This window comes from Ciconia boyciana, chromosome 7 (assembly GCF_034638445.1).
Source record: "Ciconia boyciana chromosome 7, ASM3463844v1, whole genome shotgun sequence".
In the NCBI taxonomy this organism is placed as follows: domain Eukaryota; kingdom Metazoa; phylum Chordata; class Aves; order Ciconiiformes; family Ciconiidae; genus Ciconia; species Ciconia boyciana.
The window spans coordinates 54,454,387-54,467,374 of NC_132940.1; the positions used below are offsets into that span (position 1 = coordinate 54,454,387).

Here is a 12,988-nt window from a genome sequence, read left to right on the forward strand (position 1 = left end):
CTGCAGGGACTACTGGCTTGCCGTATGCTAACCCAGTGTGTGACATGCAGGAGAACGGAGTTCAGACTTGGCCAAGCCATCTCTGCACAGCCCCCAGACTGTCACACTCAAGTTGCAACGTGCCAGAGCTAATGAACCCAACCTGTTGCTGCAGCACCACACAGCAGTTCTCTTTCTAGGTGCAGCCTGGCAAGTCCATGCAGCGTGGCATGGAGCCTAAGGCTATCCCTAGCATAGGTGTCCACCTGCTGAGCGTGGACAAGCCGTAGGAGGCCTTCCTGGTAGCTGGCCAGGGAACACAGGTGAACAACAGCACTCAGTGTCACTAGGGACTTGGCAAATGCATGCCAACACAGGAGTAAGAGTAACCTCACTCTGATGAGCAAATGCAGAGTGGAAGAGCCCTGTCTACATCAAAGGCAGAGGACAGGCATTTCTGCACCTTGCAGTTCCTTAATTCGCTTGTGCGTTGGGGCCTTGAAGAACATTAGTACATGACCAGGGCTGCCTTGCTTAAGCAAGCACTTTTGGCAAAGTCACAGCAGGATTTGGTGTGAGGCAAGGGGGGGGAAAAAAAAAAATTTAAAAAATGGTAGCCTGCTGGTTTTAAGCACTGGCAAAATACTACCCAGGTAGTATTACAACACCATCCATGTCAAATAGAGCACTTTGAATGCATGCCCCTTTCCTCTGGTAGGATTTTAGAGGTACTGTATTCACATTCTCCACCTTACTCAGCCCAAATCAGTTCTCCCCAGCAAGGAATCCAGGCTGTAAGACATGAAAAAAAGATCTGAGCAACAGTTGCTACACTCCACTGACAACAGATCCCAGTCACATGCAGTCTGCACATTCAAAACTCACATTAGTTACATGTGCAAACCAGAAATACAGCTGCATGTGCATCTTGGGGGTCGGCTTAAAAAAATAAAACCACAGAGCTCAGTATGATGATGAGAACCATCAGTATGATGATATGAGAACCTCAATATGAGAACCTCTATTACCAACTTCACCACTTCAGCTGCTCCTGAGTCATATAACTGTTCTATGCTGCCACAGGCTTTGAGAAAGAGGCATTTCAAGTGCACAATTAAAGGCAGGCAAACAAGCTCAGCAAACTGCAGTTGCTGGATGTTCATTCTACATCCAGTTCTTACAGAACAAAGAGGATGGGAGTAGCTGGCAAGGAGCATTTGACTGGGAAACTGCATTCTGGTGTCCAGGCAGTCAGCCTGGTAACTGAATCTCTGCGCACTCTTTGATCGATGTATTACAGAACATCCTTCCACCGACAGTCCTCGGGGTGGGTACACAAAGGTAGCAAACGGTTACCAGATTTGCTCCAGGCCAGAAAGCAAGCTCATTTTGCAGCACCAAGATGAGTAGGGGTTTTTTCTCTTTTCTTTTAAGAAAGAAAAAAAAGAAAAAAAAAAAGGATTCTACAGTACTCTGAAAGCAGCTAATCAAATTATTAAAGTGCTTAAAAGTTTAATGAAGAAATCAAAGCTATTAAGCAAACATTCAGCTTGATGTCTCTTTCCCTTCTTACCCACCCTTCCTCAATGCATTCAAAAACTCTTTTTGCTGTGCTACAACATGTTTGAACAGGTACTGAGATACAAACAAGTCTTGGCCCCATCTCATACAGAATGGATTGGTTGCAGATGTTCTCCTGCAAGCTACATCTTGCCTCCTGCAAGAGCATTCATCTCCAAAACACATCATTTCGCCTACTTTGCCTGAAGCCAAAACTCAAAGGTTATTTAATTTTTAATTTTTTTTTTTTTATTAACTCTAACATACCTACAGCTGTGCAAGCAAAACGCCTCTTTGTGCCTTGAAAAACCAGATGGGGAGCGACTAAAGTTTAGATAAATGTAACCAAGTTGGGGCAGTCATCTTTCTGTTCACCTCTGCAGCAGCCAACAGCAATGTCAGGGGTGCAATAAAACAAAAACCTGCTATATTTCAGAGAAGCCTGACATATTTCACTATCTTCCTAGGACAAGTCAGACATGAGCTCATACAGTGGCAGGTGAGTCAGTGACGAGTCAGACAAGAGCTCCTTAATTAAGCTTTAGGGGCAGATGATCCCTCCAAGGTGTAATCAGATTGGTATGGCCAGTGGAAAAAGAAAAAAAGAAAAAAAAAAAAGAAAAGGCTGAGCGAACTGTTACACCCTTGCTGAGCCATGCCAGGCAGGCTGAAGGCAGCACGCTGCACAGAGCCGGAGAGCCCCCAGCACGCAGGAATACTTGACCATCCTGCACCACTCCCTGGCAGTCAGTGCCTGCCTGCGTGCTCAGCCCTGCTGCTCCCAGGAGCAGAGAAATGCTGACTTCCCCAGTGAGCAGGTTACGCTGGGGTCACACTGCAGATGCGGCATGATCCGTGGGGTCCAGGGTAAGGTGCACCCCAGGAGTCTGACTTTCAGAGGCAAGGGGCTGGTTGGCAACAGCTCAGACCTGCGTGGCAGAGAGGGAAGTGGTCATGAGTTAGTCATTCCCAATCACTAACCAACAGAGTCAATCTTGGCCACGTGCTTTATCAACCCTTAAAATGCTACCAAGGTTACCCCACTTAAGAGAAAGACCCCATGAGTTCTCTGTTTAGGAAGCTTCCCCAAAATAAGCTGCACAACGTGAATCAGAGTATCAGTGTATTGAAACAAAATACCCCCATTAAACTGATTGTGATCAGCAGGGTGGCTAACAGCATCAGAGCATTTTTGCGCTCGCGACAGACATGCAGCGTGGAAATGGTTTTCTTCCAGCGTGTGTCCCTGCAAATTCAACCTGGAACCCAGCTCGCCTGCGGAGCTGCTCTTCGGATCAGCCAGGGGCCATGCTGCAGCACTCCCTCTGAACGCCAGCAGCACCAGAGCAACCCAGTTCTCCCCATTTGTATCTCACACAGATCACTTTGCTGAAAAACAAATCCAGAAAGACAGACTCCAACTTCTGTAGCCCTTCTGAGAGGCATGGCAAAGGAAATAGGCAAAAATGACTCGGAGAAGTTAGCACACAAAGAGGATGCCAAATAAAGGTAAAATTTATTAATTCCTTATAGAAACTGTATTGCAAAGTTATCAGTCCACATGCTTTGTCTTTGTCAAACCTTACAGAACTAACCATGACTCTTCTGCAGCTTTTCCTAGGGGCCTTACCACTTCCTTTATGGGTGCCAGTACTGTAAAAGATTTTAGTAGGATATCTAGAAATGCACAGACTGTTTTTTACTGGAGTCCCCTTTGCTCATAACACCTACAAGAACCCACCAAGGATGGGTCAAAAAAAATGACTAAGTACAAGTAATGTGAGCAGTTTGCAGCAGAAGAGATGGGAGACAAGGAACTAATCGCAAAACCAGCCACCACCTCGCTGATTAATGAACAGGTGTCATTTAGTGCTCCACCACCCGACAAACTTCTCATAGGAAGACTTTTTCTCTCCCACCCATGGTGATGCTGACACTCAAATGCAAACAGATTGGGTGTGCTGCCTGCCCCGTGAACACCCTCCAGGCTGGGCACTGAGCCCAGTGGCACCGCTCCCATCCCTTCCCCACGGGAATCCCTTCCAGCCCCGCATTTTAAGGGGGGTCCAAGGAGCTCTGAGTGCAGGTTTGATAGCAAACCTGGGCTCGCTCTGCTCCCATTGCAAGGTCAGGAGGAAGTCAGCTCCCAGCCACAGCTCACGCGGTTGAGCTAATAAGCCCCAACAAGTGGCAGGGTGAGTTTGCCGACGCTCGGCACTGCAGCTAATGTAGCGGTGCTGGTACAGCATCATGCTCTGGCTACATAACAGGAAGAGGCTTTCCTTCATGCCATAGCCCCCAAACAGCCTCTGCGTCAGTAATTTTCACACCTGGTGGGCCCGAGACTGGTAAAGCTCAAGATCTCAAGCAGGGGAAGCAATAACCCAACCAGCACTCAGGCTGTTTCAAGCTTTAGCCTGGAGATACGTTCCTTCAAAGGTTAGTTTGTAAAAAGACTTTAGTGTCCTGTAAATAAGTCCAAAGAAGAGGCCTGAAAGCTAAGGCTAGTGATACAGGATGCACAGCAAGCAGCAGTCTCCAGCTGTCCCCCCCCCCGGGCATTTCACATCAGGGGTCTAAGTGCTTTATAACACAGGATCATGGTGACACAGTCCCAAATTTGAAGGTGGGTGGGTGGAAAGGGGGAAGAGGGGGAACGGAGGCAGAGGGAATGACTTGCACCATGTTACCCAGATTACACCTAAATCACAGGGCAGGAGCAGCTCTGAGGCTGGGCTTGGAGCCAAATCCACTGCTCACCAATGCTGTTCCCTAGCAGGGCATCTCTGGGCAGCACAGCTTATGTCCCCAGCAGGAAAGCATGGCGTAGCCCAGGGCACACAACAGGTGGGGAGGGGAGCCTGAGTGGTGGCCCCTGCAGGGATGCTCCCATGCTCCCCTCTCCTTTCAGGGGAGGGCATTGCCCTCCCCAGCACTGCGAGGCAACATGACTATCACAGCTAACGGGGAAAAAAACAGAGCCAAAAAATTTAGACCCAAGTCCTATCTCATTCGTTCTGGAAAGACAGGTCAGCCTTCGAGTGCTGCTTTCCTGCATTTCCTCTAGCACATTTTTCAGCTTTCTGTAAAGCTGAGTTTAGATTAATTTCAACAGCTAACATGTATCAGCAGATCATAAACCACTCCTTTTTATCAGACAAGTAATATTTTGCTCTCCTTATAAAACCCACTCTCATAGAATATATGTGAAAAAACAAGGGAGAAGTAGCAATCTCCTCCTGTGGCTCCACAGAGTTTTGCTCCAATGTTTAAGTGTTATCTTTAACAACTGGAAATGATAAAGTTTGTATCAATACTCAGGTCTATTTTCAAGAGGATCTAAGCTCTTATTGGGGTAGCTGTCCTATTGTGTTTACCATAACAAATCTGACACACCTGCACATAGCAAAACCTCATGAAAAGATTTCCATTGCATAATAAAGTTCATGCTCTTTCTATACAGAAGCCATCCCTACCCAGGACACTTCTTTTTTTAAACAAAGTAGGACATTTCTTAATAGCGTATGGTCTGCCAAGCACTGGAACTGAATCCTCAGTGTACAGAGCACCACCAGTGCAACACACACAAAATTATCCTTGCTTCAGCACACCGCCCAACTGCTGCTTGTTCTGTATCAAGTTGGCAGAGAAATAATATCTATGTCAACTGCAATATTTCAGCTGACCTAAGGAAAGGAATGATCATCTTCAAGGGCAGTCTTTGTCTGCAAGGTGAGCAATACCTCTTGCATCAGCCTACCTGAAAACCTTTACCAAAAAGTAACTTACTAAACAGTCACGCAAATATTTTTTTGTGCACAGTTTTTTGCAGGGTTGAAATATCTTCTAACAGTGCTCAGTCGATGCAGTTTAGGTATACAGCTCAATGGTATGGGGGAAACTGGCAACTTTTTAGGAAACCCTCCTTGCCCCAGAGTGGGCTGCCTCCCTTCTGGCCCAGCTTGCCACGACCTCTGGAAAGGTAAGGAGGCGACTCTGCCGATGCCTTGTTTGAGCTCCGCCAGGCTGTTTTGCACACTTAGCACTTGTGAAATCCAGGAGAGCTCAGCAGCTTTTACAAGCCAGCTTACAGGCAGTCCCCGTGCTGAACGCTCCCAAAGAAAAAAAAAAAAAAACAACAAAAAACCACACACATAAAAAAAGGCAAAAACCCCACTCTACTAGTTTGGAAATTTTGGCACTTCTGGTGACTTGGTTTCCCTTCTCTAAAATGGCGACTATGCTTCTGATTTGCCTACCAAGCAAAGGTGTTTGCTGATTAGGGAAGTAATGTTTGCGCAGCACTTTGAAGATTTAAAGTACTACATTAATCCTACATGTTGTTCTTAGCAGAAGCCAATTTTTAACTAAGAGGAGAAAAAAAAAAAGAAAAGGTGATTTGAATAGTGACCCTCCCCTACTTCAAGATGTTCACTCATCTCCCAACATCAGCTATTCTTATCTGTAAATGTTTTTTTAACCCTTCCTTCTCATAGTTCTCAGAAACCACAAGTCTCATTCAGCTTTTATTTGAAAAATGGCTTCTTTCCAGGCTGTGGCTGTTTCTTGTAAAGTTAATTCCTTTGGTAATACTGCTGGAGGCACATTGGTATGTTTGGTGTGTGTGTATACATATATATTTTACCCCTTTTCACACGGTGTTGTTTTTATATATGTGTAGTGAAAGATACCTAATCCAGGATTATGATTCTCTTTATTCCTTTCTCATGAAAGTAGGTGGGGCTTTTTTGTGCAAGTTGCATTGATGAAAATTATGTTTAATTAACACTTTTTCCTCTCCACATAGACAAAAAAAAATCTCATTAAGAACGAAAAAAGTTTCTTGCACTTAATTCTCTCCCTCTGAATTTTTCTTCAAAATTAACTAAAACCTTAAAACAAATTTTCTGAAGGGGAAAAAAAAAAAGTGTGATGCCAGTACAACTAGAAATTGGTTGTGCAAAACAGCAGAGGGATCTTCTGCCCCCGTGGAGGACACAACCCCTCCCCATGACTACTTTCTCCATCCTCGTATGTCTGACCCTAACGTCTCAGGTTTTTTTTCACTTGCAGATCCTGGGAGACCTGTAGAGAGCTCTAACTGGTCTCCTGTTACACTGGGAGAGAATCAGCCACAAACATAGCAACCAAAAGGCTAAATCCTATTTGAAAGAGAAGGACATTCCCACCACCTGAAGCCTGCTTTCTCTCAGCAGGCTGGGCGTGCTGGTGCCCAACACTAACTGTGCTGTTTGAAGAGCAGAGCACACACCACTGCAAATCAGGAGACCCAAATTTTCTGTTCCCAGTGCGGACAGGTACCACTTTGTATAATCAGGAGGTAAAGAGCTTCCCTTCTCATCCCAGCTGGGCATCGCTAGCTGCGTGGGGTACAGACTGCCCCTTACAGCATGCTCTTACACCACAGCACAACTCTGTCATCATGGAGGGCACTGGTCTAATAGGGAGCATATAACACCACTCCTCACTACAATGACAGCAGTTCATATAGGGAGGCTATATTACCTTGGTAGGCTTTAGAAAACAATGAAGGATACAAAAAGGAAAAGAAAAAACCAAGACAGCTGACATCACAAGACATTTTCTGGAAACTATTGCACAGATCTGTAGAGCTGCTTGTAAGGAGTAACAGAAGAAGTTAACTGCTAATAAAAATAAAATATACATGACAAAGAGATTAGGGGGAAAAAAGCACAATTACATTCTAATGGGAACCTAATGCACTCAGATCTCCTTCTACTCAAGCATAAAAACCCAAACAGAAGCCAGCAGGCCCCTTCTGGCTGGTTCTCACAGGTGAACTGGTTCTTCCCAGCTTTGCTGGCTTGAAAACACCTCCCTGCTGTGAGAAAGGCACCTCCTTCAAAGACAACAAGCCTGGCTCCTCTCTTTCCAGGTAGATGACCTAGGACAAGTTACGTATGCCTCAACAGCCTTAGTGTTATGCCCTGTAATATCACACAGAGGGAAACACACTTCACAAGCTCTTCAGGCAGGAAAGTGTGATCACAACCTCTCTGTGCACGAGAACCATGGTGGCAATCAACGCCCACCCTGCCTCCCTGCCTGCTCCATGCCAAGAGGCAGTGTGCACTGGAAACAGCCTCTTTAGGCAGGCATGGCTGCAGAGAGCTTGAGGAAGCCAAATCTTAACCACTTCTCACCCGAGACAAATGCCCAAATATGGAAGCGCTCCTGCTTCGCTGAGATCAGTGGGGAGCCAAGCCCTTAGCTCACACCATTGCATCAGCTCTGGCAGCTCTGGCATGTGCATCTGAAGGCTGCAACCCCATCTTCTCTGCTGCCTTCTCGCTTCTCTCCCTTTGGATTACAGGCATTATTTCCCTTCCTCACTCCTGCTGTAACAAGGCGGGTTATCACCAGCAAAATTGACTTTGCTGGGCGACCAGCTGGGCTGAAGAGAAAGCCTACATTTAGAGGCATGAAAGGATTAGCAGAGTGGCCAGGAGGTGACCGATTTCAGTGCTTAGTGGTCTGCAGACCCTTTGCACAAATGAGTCTCTCTTTTAAAAGGATCCTTCTCAGCTGCCCTGTGCAAACAGCTAAAGCCTACATCATTGCTGACTAGGAGCTTCTGACGACAGGGAAATTCAAAATCCTATAACAAGACCACTTCCACTCCCCTTCTCCTGCCAGCTTTAAAAATAATATTAAAAGGTAAAATTGGAAAGCTCAAATTGCTCTGACCAACACACCACCAAGGAATAACAGAGCTAAGATTTCACATGAACACTTAGCACAGCCCCACATGTTCATTGGAAGAGTAACCAGCCTTTAACAAAAAGTTTTCATGTATGATGCAGAGACATAATCAGCAGCCAGGACAATACTGGACATTACCAGTGTTGTTGAAACAATGCGCTATTTGAACAGATTATTTAAGAGAACACATAATTAAGGACTGTTGAGTCAAGGCGATGTGCACAGCTAATTGCCCTCTCACTGCTTCACTATGCTTGTGCACAGTCCTCTAATTCATTTTATAGAGATTGGGAAAAAATTTCCCAATTTTACCAGGTGGTTCAGGACACAGGATATATTTAAAATGAAAGTGGAATTAATCAATCTGAAAGACTGAGATAGCCCAGCCAACGAATCTGTACTCTTAACCACAGAAACCTGTTATTGCTCATGTGGACTAATTTAAGTGCATTCCTTTCACCTTCCTTAAAATGCAACTTTTCCAAATCCACTAACCCTAGCCAGCACAATCCATTTACTTGCTTTCATGCATGTTGCACAGGCTGTTATCCAGCTTTGCTAGCAAAGAGAGTCCAAAATCTGAGCATTTTCTTATAGCTGTGAGTACAGCTGCATTTACTGAGAACAGGAGAACCAGTGAGCCTGACTGGAACATGGATTGCAGCTTTGCAGAGCTCTATGTTTCATAACAAAGCCCTGCAAGGACCAACCCAGCTCAGCTCCAACCTACTGCAGGGCATGAGAATAAACTGCTAAACTCAGGTATTGCCAACACCTGAATTATGCAAGTCTTGCAGGGCTGGGTGTCTGTCTTCATCAGAATCAAACATTTGCAAATAAATTTCAGTTTTCATTTAAAAACTTAAAGCTATTTCTGCGTTCTTTTTCCTTAACCCTTGTGACTACCAAGAAAAGCTTTAAAACATTTAGTAGATGCACCCTAAAGGATCAAAAACCAGGGGGAGAATAAGAAAAACCTGTTTGTCTTTTAAAAAAAGAGTCTCATGACTTATAAGGTGGTATCTTGCTTATGGGGATGGGTGGATCCAATTCATTTTTTGATAGCTCGCGTTTGGCAGTAATGTTGACTTTTACTTACCTTGACATACAATTTCAATTTTTACTTTCCTACTGCAATCATGTTCTTCCCCATGTAACAGGTTCTGCTAGTGACAGGTGATTGCTAAATCTTTTTTTAGGAGGAAAAGCCAGTGCAGTTGTTTTATTTATTTGTGCTCAGAGTGGGTGGGGAAAATCGGCACACAACTTACTTCCACAAAGAAAAAAAAAAATCTGAGGTGGCACACTTTTGAAATGCTTTGTTTTCTTCTGCTGCAGAAACAGGAGGAGATATCACAAGGCATGGGAATATGGGAATTCTTGCAGAGGAAATATCCCCCAATAAATGGCACACAGTTCTGGATAAGTTCTTACTTCACCCAATTCATAGGACTTCTCGCTCAACCTCAACGACCTACTCTCCATCTCAGCATTACAAAATGATAACTGCTTGTTCCTTCACAGCGTGTTTTTCAAGAAGTTTTTATTGTACCATGAATACACATGTGAGAAGCTTTGTTCAATTCAGACTGCTAAGGCTTTTGTTTTTAAACACTTCAGTAGAGTTTCAATTGTTAAAGATTTTCCTTCTGAAAAGACTGATTAACCTGCTTATATTCTTACTTATGTTCTCAGGTCATTAATTAAAAAAAATAATCAAGGATGCTTATAAAGTCCTCTGCAATCCAATCTCAATTTGTCATCATTAATTAGTTCAACATTGCATACAAATGAAGAGCTAACCTGATTAGACAGCATGTTTTACTGGAATTCCTACTTAAGGTCATGAAAGACTTCAGAGAGAAAATTTGTAATATTTTCAAAGTGAACTGCTTATACATATGAAATCACCCTCTCACCTAGCAGCGGCTAGTGTTTCTTTCTGCAATTTTTGGCCTTTTTTTTTCCCCCCTTTAATTAGGAGCCCATCACAAACCTGAGCAGAGAAGTAATCCTGATGGTACACTCATCACCCTTGCAGCCTATCCTGTACAAATACTGCTGATTTGGCAAAGGATGCCCACTGTCCTAGGACAATAAACCTGTCCCATAGAAAGAGTCTGCAGAACTTCGGGGAAGGGGGGAAAGGTTTTAGGAAAAGATATGATTCCAGGGCCGTTTTCAGAGACATAGCATTTAAGTACTCAGTGAGTACCCTCTCTCATTTCTCCCACCTCCAAAAGAAGTAACCTTGGGATCTACACATGATACGAGATTATTGCCTCCAAAGCACGCAGATTAGGAGCTAAATGCACAAAGTGGCCGAGAAATCTGAAGCATCCTCACAGGTCTCTAATCCTCCCATGAAAGCAGCTCTTGCTTTATAGAGAAATAACCCAGTCCTCTTACCAAGCCCACAACCTTTGCTTCCATGACCTAATCTAACATGACTCAGCCCAGAAGCTCGGAGGAGCTCCAGTGAAGTGCGCTGTCAGCCAGGACAGCAGATCCCCTGACAGTCACCACCGAGCCTTCCCAGCAGGGCAAGGTGGGTCAGCCTGGCTCATCCTCTCCCAAACAGGGGAAGGTGCAATACAATGGATTTCCTTACTTAATACTGTTGCCCTGGGGAACGGCAAGAGGGGAAAAAAAGAACTAAGAAACAAGGCTTTCAAGTTTTGGACTCTTAATAAGGGTGGGGCCATCAAGTAATTAAACTTTTAATAGGTCACTGCAGTGGAAGAAACTCTTCCAGTTGGGTAAGTTCCTAATCCATCATTAAAAAAAGACGACAGGCATTAATCAAAGCCTATGAAGTCACATGGGGGGAATGAGCAACTCCAAGAACTTGCTCTTGCTGAGAGGATGGGGCAATCACTCCTCCTTTCATCAACATTTCATGCATGTTTCCACATTTCTCAGGACGGCAGCAGGAAAGAGAGCCTTCACGTCCTTCCCCACCCACCCCACTGATAAAGCTGTCGAACACAAATTACCAACCACTCAAGAGCCCATGTGAAACGAGTTGGTGGATTAATTAGCAGAAGGGCAGAGCTCCGAAGATGGAAAGATGCTCTACTGTGAAAGGCGTATTGATTGAAGGTCCCCAGCCACCACCACAAGACTGTCATCATCCACTGCGAACACACAGCACACTGCCAGCTCCTGCATGAGCAGCTAAATCTAGGTCACTTGGCTCAGCGCAGGGGCACCTGGACCACACTCATTCCTCCCTGATCAGAGAGCTGTTTGGGACCCCATTCCTTTAGTAAAATACACGGACTTATCCCTAGACAGACTGCAACAGGTACAGGGAGCACATCTTCATCTGTTGGTAGTGTGTTCCACATCAGGGCAAAAGAAAAGAAGGGGAAGCTAAACGTGCCTGCCCCCAGGCTGCACACGTTTGGTGACTGTAGTCACCAAGGAACAGTTTTATTTATTTTTTTAAAGCCAGCATGTAATCTGATCTTTGACTACTACCCAGATCTACATTAAAACTCAGCCTCCCCTTCTACCCCAGAAAGCCACTACGACTACAGTGAAACATCTCAAGTGCTTGCTTAACTTTAAGCTCACGAGCAGCTCGCTCATCTTCAGCTCTGCTGGAACAGCCTACTACACATGTTCAAACCTCATTTCAAAAGACTGCTTTTCATAGTTGAAAGGACAGCATCAAACACTCTGGTTCCCTGCAGCTGCATTAGATAATTCTTTGTACCATAGGTATCAAAAGAGAACATCATCTCATATCTCCTTGAGAGGACCCTCTCCAGGGCAGTCTGCAAAAATATAAGGGCAGCATTTTCTTGCTCTGAGAAATGGAAAGTAGAACTGACCGACGATTTCCTTACTTAAAGGGAAGTGAAAATAAATAGTGTGTCTAGTGTAAGTGGAGAAACCTGGACATGAAAAGAAGCATGAACTACAGCAGGGCATCACTCCCAATGCAGATAAGGCAAAGGTGCAACTTCAGCCTTGCTTAAAAATCCTTCACCATTTTGTGCATAAACAAATGAAAAATTTGGTCTTGAGCAGACCTATCACATTTTAACCCCATGAAACACAATTTCCTGAACAAAGTTATTGTTACCAGTTTTAGACAAATTTTACTGGAAAAGGCTTTTAAAATATAAAGAATGCAAACTTACAGTGATTTATTGTTATCTGGCATCTTTTTCCAGAGTGGAGCACACAGGCTCCACTGCTTTGCTGGGAGCAGTGGATGGGTGGTTTTTAGTTGTAATTCCTGCTAGATTATATTTAGATTTGAGATTGAAGTAGTTCCTCAGATTAAAAAAGAAAAAAAACACCCCACACTATTTTAATGCTTTTAGCTTTTGGTAAAAAGTATATCTTTTTTTCTTTAAAAAAAAAAAAGTTAAAAAAAATTGAGTCCCTGCTTTTATTCAGGTATCGTGAGGTAGGGCATTATTCACTGCACCTACTCCAAGTGCCTGAAGGAGAGGAAGGCAAATACTGAACATCTGTAAGACAGCAATATTCTCCACTGTAAACATCTCTACTCTAGAGCCCTAAACCGCAACAGGATGTACAGCTCCAGCAGTGCTGTGTCCTGGGCTGCAAAGGTTTTAGAGCTTGAACAGTCAAACCAGCTCCACCAAAAATCAAGAGCTGGGCTTCAAGTTTCAAGCTCCATACATTTTTTTTAATAAGAAAGGGACTATTCTGACAGCAAGAGCAG

General features: G+C 44.3%; 1 protein-coding gene across 1 annotated transcript in view; it reads right to left on the bottom strand.

The window, feature by feature from the left end:
* The window catches only part of TP63 (tumor protein p63), a 107,600-nt gene that overhangs the window by 37,365 nt on the left and 57,247 nt on the right, over nucleotides 1-12,988 (bottom strand). The window lies entirely within an intron of this gene.